This window comes from Dendrobates tinctorius, unplaced genomic scaffold, assembly GCF_039654945.1.
Source record: "Dendrobates tinctorius isolate UK_male_01 unplaced genomic scaffold, ASM3965494v1 ptg000019l, whole genome shotgun sequence".
Taxonomy (NCBI): domain Eukaryota; kingdom Metazoa; phylum Chordata; class Amphibia; order Anura; family Dendrobatidae; genus Dendrobates; species Dendrobates tinctorius.
The window spans coordinates 88,231,062-88,241,564 of NW_027361687.1; positions in this window are offsets into that span (position 1 = coordinate 88,231,062).

Sequence of the window (10,503 nt, forward strand, 5' to 3'; positions counted from 1 at the left end):
CTGATAGCCAAAAAGTATCGGGTATTGCCGATTCCGATACCTGAAGTCCCATACAAGTCAATGGGACAGAAATATCGGAATTAAAAAAAAAACAAAAAAAAAAACAACTTTCTTTCCTTGTACATCCATTTCGGGAGGGGGGAAGAGTGTGGGCGGTGCGTGGGCGGACACTGTGCGTGTCTGTGTGTGCGGGCAGGGTCTGCCAGGGGTCTGTTCCGGTTGTCAGGGGTCTGTATGGGCCTGCCGGGGGCCTGTGCCAGCTGTCAGGGGTCTGTACAGGCCTGCCGGGGGCCAGTGCCGGCTGCTGGGGGTCTGTACAGGCCTGCCGGGGGCCTGTGCCGGCTGCTGGGGGTCTGTACAGGCCTGCCGGGGGCCTATGCCGGCTGCTGGGGGTCTGTACGGGCCTGCTGGGGGTCTTGTGTGTGTGCAGGCATCGTCCGATGGGACTACAAGTCCCATCGGGCGATGCCTGCTGCAATAACAGTGATTGACACATTAGCCAATGATGGGACAGTAGTAGTCCCATTATCCGGCTAATGTGTTGAATGTAAAAAAAAAAAAAAAAAAAAAACACATACATACTACATTCATACAACATACATACTACATTCATAATTCACATATACTACATTCATACAACATACATACTACATATATACTACATTCATACAACATGCTACAGACATACAACTTACATACTACATACAATACATTCATACATACAACATACATACTGCATACTATATACATACTTCATCTAATATATAAAGCTCAAAGTATGTATGTATGTGTGTATGTATGTATGTATGTATGTGTGTATGTCCGGGATAGGCATCCGCACCGTCGCAGCTACAGCCACAAAATTTGGCACAGTCACACGTCTGGACCCCGAGAGCGTCCTAAGCTATGTTGTGAGGCGAAATTTTAACCCCGCGCATTCCAATTCACCAAACAATTTTGCCCCGTCTACATACTGGGGAAAAAGTGTGTGCGTGTCAAGCCCCGCCCCTCATTATGATGTCATAATGGTTGACTATGAGATGGAGGATGTGTGATGGGTATATGGGCACTGGACTATGGGATGGAGGATATGTATGACGGGTATATGGGCTCGAGACAATGGTATGGCGGACGTGTATGACGGGTATATGGGCACTGGACTGTGGGTTGGAGGATATGTATGACGGGTATATGGGCACGGGACTATGGTATGGAGGATATGCATGACGGGTATATGGGCACGGGACTATGGGATGGAGGATATGTATGACGGGTATATGGGCACGGGACTGTGGGATGGAGGATATGTATGACGGGTATATGGACACGGGACTATGGGATGGAGGATATGTATGACGAGTATATGGGCACGGGACTATGGGATGTAGGATATGTATGACGAGTATATGGGCACGGGACTATGGGATGGAGGCTATGTATGACGGGTATATGGGCACGGGACTGTGGGATGGAGGATATGTATGACAAGTATATGGTCACGGGACTATGGGATGGAGGATATGTATGACGGGTATATGGGCACGGGACTATGGGATGGAGGATGTGTGATGGGTATATGGGCACTCGACTATGGGATGGAGGATGTGTGATGGGTATATGGGCACTCGACTATGGGATGAGGATATGTATGATGGGTATATGGGCATGGGACGGAGAATATGTATGATGGGTATATGGGCATGGGACTATTGGATGGAGGATGGGTATATGGGCACTCGACTATGGGATGGAGGATATGTATGATGGGTATATGGGCACGGGCCTATGGGATCGTGGATGTGTGATGGGTATATGGGCACGGGACTATGGGATGGAGGATTATTATAATTTGTTATAACTAACCACAGTTAGTTACTATGCCCGGGCAGCGCCGGGCTCTTCAGCTAGTATATAATACATTCATACAACATACATACTACATACATACTTCATATATACTACATACAACATGCTACAGACATACAACATACATACTACATACAATACATTCATACAACATATACATACTTCATATATACTGCATTCATACAACATACATACTGCATACTACATACATACTTCATATATACTACATTCATACATACTACATACATACTACATTCATACAACATACATACATACTACATATTGTAGGGATGTGACTCGCTTAGGTGCAGCGGGAGACCAATATGAGACAGGTTCTTCCAAAGTTCATGTGGTTTATTCACGTCATAAACGCACAGGGCAGCGTAACAAAAGGAACCTTTAGCTCAGGCAAAAGAACACAAATGTCCGTGGTTGTGGAGTCTCAGCAAACATGGGAGGCTTAGTCCTCCCCACACACACAACTCCCTGGTTCAGGAGCAGGCCACATTATAAGGCTGTAGCCACACCCACCATCCCAGCAGCTGACTGGTCACCTGACTGTGACCTCACCACAGGTCCTTCAAACAACAACAACAATAATAATATCTGGTATGCTTTACTTATGCCTTACATTATAGAGACAAGCCATTTATGAGGCACATATGTCCCATCGATTACACGACCCTTAGCCCTGCCACATACCTCCCCCTCTACCTAAAGCTGTGGGGCTTGGCACTTTCACTTACCAGGCAAGGGATTCTGTAGAGGGCATCGGCATTCCCATGTAGCTTCCCGGCCCTATGCTCTACATAGAAGCTGAAGTCTTGTAGGGCTAAGAACCAGCGGGTGACCCTAGCATTCTTGCCCTTTGTTTCACTCAGCCACCTGAGTGTGGTATGGTCGGATATTAACCTAAACTTTCGTCCCACCAGGTAGTACCGTAATGTGTCCACTGCCCATTTTTTGGCCAAACACGCCTTCTCTACAACTGAGTAATTTCTCTCACAAGAAGTCAACTTCCTACTCAAGTAGAGAACAGGATGCTCCTCCCCACGTATCTCTTGGGAGAGGACTGCTCCTACCCCGACATCTGAGGCATCTGTCTGGAGGACAAATTCACGTTTAAAGTCTGGGGCCACCAAAACGGGTTGCTTACAAAGAGCTCCCTTCATTTCTTGGAAGGCTGACTCTGCTTCTTCGGACCAGCTGACCATCACTGACTTTGTCCCCTTAAGCAGATCAGTTAGAGGTGCAGCCATTGTGGCGAAGTTTGGGATGAACCTCCTGTAATATCCCACAATCCCCAGGAAGGCTTTAACTTGCTTCTTTGACAGAGGTCTCGGCCATGTTTGAATTGCCTCCACTTTATTGATTTGGGGATTGATCTCGCCACGCCCCACTACATATCCGAAGTACTTGGCTTCTTCTCTCCCCAAGGCACACTTCTTCAGGTTTATTGTAAACCCCGCCTCTCTTAGAGCGTCAAACACTGCTTGGACCTTTTCCAGGTGAGTCTCCCAGTCCGGGGTAAAGATGACGATATCATCTAGATATGCGGCAGCATATAGCTTATGAGGTGCAAGGATTCTATCCATCGCCCTCTGGAAGGTTGCCGACGCTCCCTGTAGGCCAAACGGCATCCGGACATAGTGGAAGCACCCGTCGTGTGGAGAATGCCGTCTTCTCCTTGGCTTCCTGTGCCATGGGAATCTGCCAATATCCCTTTGTCAGATCCAAAGTGGTTATGTACCTGGCTGGTCCAAGTCTCTCGATGAGCTCATCAACGCGTGGCATGGGATAAGCGTCGAACTTGGAGACCTCATTCAGCTTCCGGTAATCGTTGCAGAACGTCCATTCATCATCAGGTTTTGGGACCAGGACAATCGGGCTCGACCAGCCGCTCTTGGATTCCTCAATGACCCCGAGCTTCAACATACGCTGCACCTCCTTGGAGATTACCTCTCGCCGGGCCTCAGGAATACGATATGGTTTCATGTTCACCCGCACATGTGGCTCGGTCAGAACTTCGTGCTCCACCACCTTCGTGCACACCGGCACCTCTGAGAACAGGTCCCTGTTTTTCTGGAGCAACTCCCGGCACTGCTGTTTCTGGGACTTCGATAGCGTCTCCGCTATGGTAACCGCTCCAACCTCCCCATCTAGGTTGCCCAGCAAGCATGGAGTTACCGCTGGCTCTCTATCTTGCCACAGCTTGATGAGGTTGACATGGTAAACCTGGTATGGCTTCCGTCTTCCGGGTTGGTGGATCTTGTAGTTTACGTCTCCCAGCTTCTCCACCACCTCATATGGCCCTTGCCACTTGGCCAAGAACTTACTCTCCACCGTCGGGATTAGCACGAGAACTCGGTCTCCCGGATTGAACTGCCTCACTCTGGCTGACCGGTTGTAGACCCTGGCCTGAGCCTCTTGTGCCTGGCAGAGATGTTCTTTAACAAGGGGCATCACCTTCGCAACCCTCTGCTGCATCAGTGCCACATGCTCAATGACGCTTCTGTGGGGCGTGACTTCGGCTTCCCAGGTTTCCTTGGCTATATCTAGGAGACCTTGCGGATGCCGGTCGTACAGAAGCTCGAAGGGCGAGAACCCCGTGGAGGCCTGGGGAACTTCACGGATAGAAAACAGTAAATACGGTAAGAGACAATCCCAGTCTCTACCATATTCCTCTATGACTTTTCTCAGCATGCTCTTCAGTGTCTTGTTAAACCTCTCAACAAGGCCATCTGACTGCGGATGGTACACTGAAGTCCTTAACTGGGAAATTTGCAAGACTCTGCACAATTCTCTCATCACCTTGCTCATAAAAGGTGTCCCCTGGTCGGTCAGGATCTCCTTCGGCAAACCCGTCCGGGAAAACACAGGGACCAGCTCGCGGGCTATACTCTTCGCGGAGGAGTTTCTCTGGGGAATGGCCTCAGGATAGCGTGTGGCATAGTCCAGGATGACTAATATATACTGATGGCCCCGAGCTGATTTAACTAAGGGACCGACCAAGTCCATAGCAATTCTCTCAAATGGCACCTCAATAATGGGCAGTGGCACAAGAGGGTTCCGAAAATGAGATGTGGGGGCAGTTAACTGACATGTCGGGCAGGACCTGCAATAGTTTGCTATTTCCCGGTGACACCCAGGCCAATAGAACCTCTGTACAATCCGTTCCTGTGTTTTTTCCACCCCCAGGTGTCCCCCCAAGATGTGTGAATGGGCCATGTCCAACACTTTCCGTCTATAAGGGCCTGGTACTATTAACTGCTCTACCCCTTCCTCCCTTATTTTTGTGACCCGGTACAACAATTCCCCACTCAACATAAAATAGGGGAATCTTGTGTCTGCTCCTGGCTCTTGTGCAACCCCATTAATGACGGTGACATTGTTAAAGGCTTCCCTTAGCGTGGGGTCCCTATGTTGGGCAGTCCCAAAATTCTCCCCGGTCACCCCTAACTCTGGGATGTCAGGTACAGGGGACCCTTCCTCTTCATCCCCAACAAGGACACATAAAGGAAACCCGTCTGCCTCAGGTGGTGGCGATACCTCCGTGGAGTGGATTGGTTCCCTGCTCTTGCTAGCACACTCAGAACCCATACCCCACAGATCCCAAAACAGACAGAAATCCCGGCCAATAATTATAGGATGCAACAAGTCTCGAACAACGCCAACTTCATGCGACTCGGTGCCATGCGCCGTTTCAATATTCACCCTAGCCATAGGGTAGTCCTTTGCATCGCCATGTATGCACCGAACACCAATCTTTTTACCCGGGAGTATGTTGAGAGGAAAACTGGCCCTCACAAGGGTCACCAAGCTCCCAGAGTCCAGAAGCGCCATTACTGCTCAACCGTTCACCATCACGGGACACGCTTGTGGCCCCTGGCTAGGTAGCGAGTTCACATTGCAAGCTGGATATGCGTAGTATGAACTACGGCGTCCCATGCTGCAGTCCATCTGCTCGGTGGTCTGGGGACAACGCGCCGCTATATGTCCTGGCCTGTGACACTTCCAGCAAATAATATCACCCGAGGGGACCTTGGGCACCGCCTCCCCCGCCCCTTTTAACCTTGGATGCACCACCCCTTTTTGGGACTCCGCCCCCTGCTGGGACCCCCAATACGGAATGGGCTGCTTCCCCAAGGAACCTTCCATCCCCTGGTATCTCTCGACCAGCCCAACCAGTTCATCAGCATTTTGGGGAACACCCTGGGCAACCCAAGTCTGTAGAGGTCCATCACAACTCGCTCTACCATCTGTGCAGGGGAAGCCGACTCTGGCTGCAGCCATTTCTGGACCAGGTGCAACAGGTCAAACATTTGGGAGCGCGGGGGTTTGTCCCGGTGATAGGCCCAGCGATGAACTCGCTGTGCCCTGGTAGTCATTGTTACCCCCAAGCGTGCAAGAATTTCCGCTTTTAATTTGGGATACTCTCTGGCATCTTGTACCGTCAGGTCAAAGTACGCCTTCTGGGGCTCCCCCGTTAGGTATGGGGCCAGTACCTCCGTCCACCACTCTGGCTGAAGTTTTTCCCTCTCAGCCACCCTTTCAAACACAGTCAGGAAGGCCTCAACATCATCCTCAGGGGTCATTTTTTGTAATGCGCGTCTTACCGCCTTCTCGACGTCGGTGGCATCAGCCCGACCTGGGGTTGGGGCGCTCGTCCAGCCCTCCTGGATGGCGGTCGCCAAAAGCTGCATCTGCTGCCGTTGTTCCTGCTGGCTCTGCTGGCTTTGCTGGATCTGCTGTAACAACAGCTTGTTGGTTTCCTGCTGCAGTGCCTGGGACTGGACCAGGTGTTTCAGCAGGTCCTCCATTATTCCAGGCAGTGCTTGTTGCCCCGCTGCAAACTTCACCCAGGACATGCAGCAACTGTCGCAAGTCTCTGCTGGGACCGCTGCCCGCATGTCTAGCACCAATTGTAGGGATGTGACTCGCTTAGGTGCAGCGGGAGACCAATATGAGACAGGTTCTTCCAAAGTTCATGTGGTTTATTCACGTCATAAACACACAGGGCAACGTAACAACAAAAGGAACCTTTAGCTCAGGCAAAAGAACACAAAAATGTCCGTGGTTGTAGAGTCAGACCAGGAGTCTCAGCACACATGGGAGGCTTAGTCCTCCCCACACACAACTCCCTGGTTCAGGAGCAGGCCACATTATAAGGCTGTAGCCACACCCACGAACCCAGCAGCTGACTGGTCACCTGACTGTGACCTCACCACAGGTCCTTCAAACAACAACAATAATAATATCTGGTATGCTTTACTTATGCCTTACATTATAGAGACAAGCCATTTATGAGGCACATATCTCCCATCGATTACACGACCCTTAGCCCTGCAAGAGTATATACTACATTCATACATACATAGTACATACTACATACATACAACATGCTACAGACATACAACATACATACTACATACATACTACATACTACATACAATACATTCATACATACAACATACATTCAACATACATACTACATACATACAACATATATACTACATTCATACAACATACATACATAGTGCATACTACATACATACTACATACATACAACATACGTACAACATACATACTACATACATACTACATACATACTACATTCATACAACATACATACATACTACATACGTACTTCATATATACTACATTCATACATACATAGTACATACTACATACATACAACATGCTACAGACATACAACATACATACTACATACATACTACATACTACATACAATACATTCATACATACAACATACATTCAACATACATACTACATACATACAACATATATACTACATTCATACAACATACATACATAGTGCATACTACATACATACTACATACATACAACATACGTACAACATACATACTACATACATACTACATACATACTACATTCATACAACATACATACATACTACATACGTACTTCATATATACTACATTCATACATACATAGTACATACTACATACATACAACATGCTACAGACATACAACATACATACTACATACATACTACATACTACATACAATACATTCATACATACAACATACATTCAACATACATACTACATACATACAACATATATACTACATTCATACAACATACATACATAGTGCATACTACATACATACTACATACATACAACATACGTACAACATACATACTACATACATACTACATACATACTACATTCATACAACATACATACATACTACATACGTACTTGATATATACTACATTCATACAACATACATACATACTACATACATACTACATACATACTACATACAATACATTCATACAATACATACATATAGACATACAGTGCATATAACATAGGGTACATACTCACCATAACTTGTCACTTTGTTCCCCGAAGCCATAAAATATGAATAAAACAAACAAGCGATATACTCCCTGATTCGCAGAAATCCACGAGTGTCCCACGCCGATTTCCCGTAGAGAACAGCAGCATCAGCTGATGCGACCGCTCTCTAGGGGGCTCCTCCGCCACTTGTAAAAAAATAGTCCCTAGTCTCACTTTATGGCAAATGCTGCGTGGGAACTTTCTTACACAGCAATGCCAAAAGTGAGACTAGGGACTATTTTTTTTTACAGTGGCGGAGGAATACAGTGCGGAAGGATACCTACCTCCTGTCATTGTATTCCTGGAGCCCCCTAGAGAGCGGTGGCATCAGCTGATGCTGCTGTTCTCCACGGGAGAGCGTCGTGGGACACTCGTGGATTTCTGAGGATCAGGGAGTATATATGTTGTTTGCTATTTTCATATTTTTCCACAGATGACATTGGCTTCGGGGATCAAAGTGACAAGTGATGGTGAGTATGTACTCTATGTTATTTGTACTGTATGTCTATATGTATGTATTGTATGAATGTATTGTATGTATTATGTTTGTAGTATGTATGTATGTTGTATGAATGTAGTATATATGAAGTATGTATGTAGTATGTATGTATGTTGTATGAATGTAGTATATATGAAGTATGTATGTAGTATGTAGTATGTATGTATGTTGTATGAATGTAGTATGTATGTAGTATGTAGTATGTATGTAGTATGTATGTAGTATGTATGTATGTTGTATGAATGTAGTATATATGAAGTATGTATGTAGTATGTATGTATGTTGTATGAATGCAGTATATATGTTGTATGTATGTAGTATGTATGTTGTATTAATGTAGTATATATGAAGTATGTATGTAGTATGTATGTATGTTGTATGAATCTAGTATGTATGTAGTAAGTATGTATGTATGTTGTATGAATGTAGTATATACTGTATGTAGTATGTATGTAGTGTGTAGTATGTATGTAGTATGTAGTATGTATGTTGTTGTATGAATGTAGTATATATGTAGTATGTATGTAGTATGTATGTAGTATGTATGTATATAGTATGTATGTTTTTTTTTTACTTTCAACACATTAGCCGGATGATGGGACTACTACTGTCCCATCATTGGCTAATATGTCAATCACTGTCATTGTAGCAGGCATCGCCCGATGGGACTTGTAGTCCCATCGGACGATGCCTGCACACACACAAGACCCCCAGCAGGCCCACATAGACCCCCGAGAGGCCTGTACAGGCCCCCGCAGGCCTTCACAGGGCCCCGGCAGGCTCGCATAGACCCCCGAGAGGCCCGTACAGACTCCCGACAGCCGGCACAGGCCCCCAGCAGGCCCGTACAATCCCTGGCAGGCCCGCACAGGGCCCCAGCAGGCCCGCATAGACCCCCGAGAGGCCTGTACAGGCCTCCGACAGCCGGCACAGGCCCCCGGCAGGCCCATACAGGCCCCGGCAGGCTCGCACAGGGCCCCGGCAGGCGCGCATAGACTCCCGAGAGGCCTGTATAGGCCCCCGACAGCCGGCACAGGCTCCCGGCAGGCCCGTACAGACCCAGCATCATGATGCGCACTGACCGCGCATCATGATGACATCATTTCAGCAGCCAATCACAGCCACAACAGTGGCTCATTGCATTATGGGGACTTCCGATTCCGGTATCCGATATTGAAAAAATATCGGTACTCAGTATCGGAATTCCGATACAGCTAATATTGGCCGATACCCGATATTTGCAGTATCGGCATGCTCAACACTACTGATGTCCCTGAACCTGGGAAGGCCCTGGGGTGTACTGCGGTCGCAGCGGCTGGCCAGGTCGTGCTAGATCTGGTCTGGGACCGGAATGCCTGTCCCCAGGGGGAAACACCAGAACCCCTGACGCTGGCGCCGTGGTACCGAACCAGCCTGGATCGGTCCCGGGAGGAACGGGAGGATGAGGAGAACTGGACTAGTTGTCAAGCTACCATCCAGCAACTGGCAGCTGAACACCGGGAGAGGGCGCAGCGCCGACTAGCGGTACTAGGCCCAGATTTGGACTGGAAGGAGGGGACCCGTGCCGGTCATTATGGTCCCAGAGGCAGGTTGGGGCCACGTTCTGAATGTGAACCATGAGAGGGGGTTCAGCTTCATCCATGACCCTAGCCAGATCTCTGACCTGTTCTTCAACTGGAGGGATTTGGAACCCCATTTGAGAAAGGGGCACCCTGCGGGAACCTGAGCCCGGGAGATCGTGTGACCTTC